Source organism: Camelus ferus, chromosome 19 (genome assembly GCF_009834535.1).
Source record: "Camelus ferus isolate YT-003-E chromosome 19, BCGSAC_Cfer_1.0, whole genome shotgun sequence".
Taxonomy (NCBI): domain Eukaryota; kingdom Metazoa; phylum Chordata; class Mammalia; order Artiodactyla; family Camelidae; genus Camelus; species Camelus ferus.
In genome coordinates, this window is record NC_045714.1 from 2,824,572 (window position 1) to 2,829,457 (window position 4,886).

Below are 4,886 nucleotides of genomic sequence, written 5' to 3' on the forward strand. Positions count from 1 at the left end.
AGCAGATATGCTTAGCCTTCAGACCCTTACCATAATTCATCATGGTACCTGGGAAAATGGAAGTGGTGTGGTTTTTCCTGCCTCTGCTGACAGGTCCCAAAGGCAGATATAGACTTGAACTCCCAGGTATTTTCCCTTTACTTTATTCCAGATTGTTCACTCACTCTAGGTGAGAAGTCTCAGGACTTTATGGATTCGCCTGCTTTCCTGATATCCTTCTGTGAGTGAAGTTAAAAACCACACTTGATTCAGTTCAGAATCTTCTGCTTCTTTCCTTGGTTACCCCGTTTTGATGCTTATGCCATAAAGTTGTACCTTTTTCATTGCTTGATTGAATTAATTCTCTTGATTAATTTTGGGGGTATCATTTAACTTAATTTTTCATTATTACTTTTTGGTTAGCTATCCAGGTACAGTGATTCTGTGACTCAACTTCATCTTGTTATCCTTACCCACCCAGAAGTTTCACATTATCTCCTTTAGTCTTCACAACAACCCTATGTGATAGATACTATATAATTTATCTTTTATTATTTTATTTTTATTTCTGGGCTCTCTATTCTGTTCTGATACTATATAATTTAAACTTTAAAAATTCCTTAACATTTCAAACATGCAGTAAACTACATAAGATAATATAATACATACCTTTTTCTTGCTCCTAATACTCTCTTGCCATCTCCTTCCTCTCTCTTCTAGAGATAATCACTCTCCTGAAATACATTTTCATGTATGTTTTGTACTTTTATTATAGAGTGGTGTGTGTGTGTATATTATATATATATTAAATATATATACATCATCTGTATACTATTATTTAATGTTTTTAGATATATATTATGTATCTTTTCACAATTTGCTTTTATTGTTTTAACTGTACTAGATTTTCAGGATTAAACTGTACTGAAACATATAGCTAGTTTAATAGTTCTTAAAGTGTAGTCCTTAGACCAGCAAGTAGCAGTAGCAACCTTGAGAACTTGTTAGAAATGCAGAATTTTGGCTCTACCCAAGACTCACTGAATCAGAAACTCTAGGGATAGGATCCAGCAGTTCGTCCTTTGCCAAGCCCTTCTGGAGATTCTGATGCACCCTAAAGTTTGAGAACTACTGCTCTAACTTATTCATTTTATATGCTGTGTAATATTTTATTGTATGACTCAATCACAGTTTACATATCTGTACTACAGAACAGTTAGATTTCTATTACAAGGAGTCATGCGTTGAACACATTGGTACATATCTTCTTGTGTACACATGTCAGAGTTTTCTAAAATACACACTTAGGCATGAAATCAATGACTTTGTAGTATATCACATCTTGAACTTTAGGAGATTTATAGCCAGATTGCTCTCCAGTGAAGTATTAATATATACTCTTACCAGTAATATATAAGTACCATTTCTAGATATCCTTGCCAACTTTTGATCTTTTCAGACTTTATTCATTTATTTATTTTTGCTCATAACAATAGGTGTGAAATGATAACTTTGTTGTTTTAGTTTTAATTTTCCTGAATTTAGTTATATTGAGCATCTTTTCTTACAGACTATCTGGGTTTCTTCCTTTATGAATTGCCTGTTGATATTTCTGGACCTTTTTTTTTTTTTTTCTTTAAAAATTTTTTTCTTCCAGTTTTATTGAGCTATAGTTGACATACAGTACTGTATACATTTTTTTTTTTTTTGGTGGAGGGGGAATTAATTAGGTTGTATTTATTTGTCTATTGTAATGGAGGTACTGGGAATTGAACCCAGGACCTTGTGCTTGCTAGGCACGCAATCTACCACTGAGCTATACTCTCCCCGCTGGACCATTTTTCTGTTGGGTTTATTTACACTTTCTTATTGATCCATAAGAATTGTTTATATATTCTGGATTCTGATCTTCTGTTAGGTCTTCTCTTTGTGGTTTGTTGTTTTACTTTGTTAATGGTGTCTTGTAATTCAAAAGTTTAAAAATTTAATGTAGTCATATGTTTCAATCTTTCCCTTTATGGTTTGTAGCATTCTGTGTCTTGTTTAAGGATTCCTTCCCTCTCCTGATGTCATGTAGATATTCGCCTTGGTAAATGCTGTTATTATGTCAATTTTATAGGTAAGTCATTTGAATCATCGAGAACTTACATGACTTGCCCAAGGTCACAGAGCACTGGAGGTCAGTGACTTGGGCTCTTGACTGCCAGGTTGCTGTACATTCATTCCACAATTGAGGAACTTCTTGCCATCCTGTTCCACTAGTTGTCTCATGAGAACACCTCTCAGCCTTTTCCTGTAGATATAGAAGATGTGCAGAGTTCAGACAGGCTGCAGGTTAAGCACAATTCTCATTGGCTATAACATGAAACCCTCTGGCTCTAAACTTCATGATTCTTAAAAATAGTTGCAAAAAGTAGGACAAAGAATTCCTGAATATCCTTCACCCAGATTCTCCAAATGTTGAGCATTTCACCTTATTTGCTTTATAATAACTCTGTTTCTTTGTATTACCTAATCCACAGTGTTAGATTAAATACTTAGTATCTCAGTATTATCTCTATAGTATCTTTGTATCATCATGCCTATTATTTGAATTTCACCAGTTGTCCCACTAATGTTCATTAGAGCAAAAGAAACTATTTTTCTGGTCCAGGATCCAGCCTAGAGTTACATGTTGCCTTTAACTTTCAAGTCTCTTCTGTCTCCTTTAATCTGCAACAGTTCCTCAGTCTTTCTTTGTTTTTTGTGACCTTGACTTTTTTGAAGAGTTCAGGCTGTTTATTTTATAGAACGTCCCTCATTGAGGCTTGTCTTATATTTCTTCATTGTTAAGTTCAGGTTATACATTTTTTGGCAGGAAGACACAGAAGTGATGCTCTGTCCTTCTCAGCCAGTAACTTTCTTTTGACTAGAACCCTCTGCAATATTACATGCATAAATGCATTTTTTTTCCAGGCTAAAGAGCTAATATATCTTATTTTCAAATCTCAGAGGAGTCACCTGATCAAGAAACTCTTCATTCCTCTTTGCTGGTCTTGGTGGGGGTCCTTGGCCTCTGAGAGAGGTGAGGAGAGAGGCATTGAGAATGAGGGCAGACAGGCTTGCCACTGAACACAACAGGCTTCACAACATCCCTCTCCCTGGCCCACCCTGGACCCGTCTGTTTGGGGAGTTTACCATTTATGAAGTGGATCACAATCAGACTGCCCCACATCCACAACTCCACACTACCACTTCCCAGCTGGGCCAACTTGAGCTTGTTCTTTAACTTCCCATGCCTCATTTTCTTCATATGTAAATTGGGGATAAGAATAGGGCATACCTCATAAGGTCAGTATAAAGTAAGTTAAATGAAATGAAGTAGCACATATCACTCATAAAGTTCTTAGAATCATGTCTGGCTCACCACACGGACTCATCAGCTCATAGATCTCATGTAGGTTCATTTTATGACACCATAGTTTTTGTCTTTCTATTGGTTTGCTTGTGCTAACAGCTTGTTACACCATCCCTAGAAAATAGAAGCCCTTGGGTTTTCATGGACTACTTTGTTCATAGGTAGAATAAATGCAATAAATGTCACTGGAAGTTGATCAGTGAGTCCTTGTTCTTCAGGACAGTTGGGGTGTGTGTGGAGGGGACTTTGTTTGTGGTTATACAGAGTCTTAACAAAGCTAATAGCTTCTCAGAGGAAGATTCTGACAATAAAGTGGATCAGAATGGGTCTGGCCCCACTTGGCAAGTGCTGTTGTATGTTGAAAGAGTTGGCTCAAGAGCAGCAGAGCAGTCACTAAGGTCCCTCGCAGCCTTCAGGGACAGCCTCCATGACAAATCCATTCATATCAGGATGGCTCCATACAACCATGGTAGTCAGAATAATGTCCTCCAAAAGATGTTCACATTCTAATCTCTGGAACCTGTGACATATTCACAGGTTATATGGCACAGGGACTTTGCAAATGTCACTAGACTAAGGATCTTGAGGTGGGGAGATAATCCTTGATTATCCAGATGGGCCCACTGTTATCACAAGTGTCCTTATAAGAGGGAGGTAGGAAGGTCAGAGTCAGAGAAGAGACATGATGATGAAAGCAGGGGCAGGGGAGAGAGATGGAGTTGGAGATGGATATAGAGAAACAGAGGAAGAGGGGGATGAGGTGGGGTGGGGAGAGAGAGAGAGATGGGAAGATGTTACTGCACTGATGGCTTTGATGATGGAGGATGGGCCATAAGCCAAGGAATTCAGGAGGACTTTAGAAGCTGGAAAAGGCAAGAAGACAGATTTTCCCCTGGAGCTCCCAGAAGGAACACGGCCTTGCTGACTCATTTTTGACCTTTGACTTTCATCCCTCCAGAAAAATTAATAAATATATACCTTTCTTTGCTAATTTTACTATGATTTACTTTCCCTCTTTTGATAACTAAATCTTTAATTAAATTAGAATTGATTTTCATGTATGATGTCATAGGTAGGTGCTTTTTGGTATCACTTCTTTATTATATAACTCTTTTCTTTAGGAGGATTAAATTAAGGGCTATTCATTGTTTCTGTAATATCTCTGTTTCTATTTGAGGAAATTCACATGGTTTCAATTATTGTTACTCTAGATGGAATATATTTATTTTATTTCCAGAGCCCTGTGGAATATACTTGTGAAAACATTTAAAGATAATTATCTTTGATGTAAGTAATTGAATCTTGTTTATGCTGCTCAGATGACTAGAGAATCTGATTAGTGCCCCTCTTCCTTTGAAATTCTCAAAGGATCCATCTCCTAATTTGCCTACATAGGTTGGGGTATAGAAATAGAATATAAGTATAATAATCATAAAAAAAGTTTAAGGATAACATCAGAGAGTAGCTGAGTTAATGGAGATAATTATTCAGTGAGTCTAGGGTAGAACTT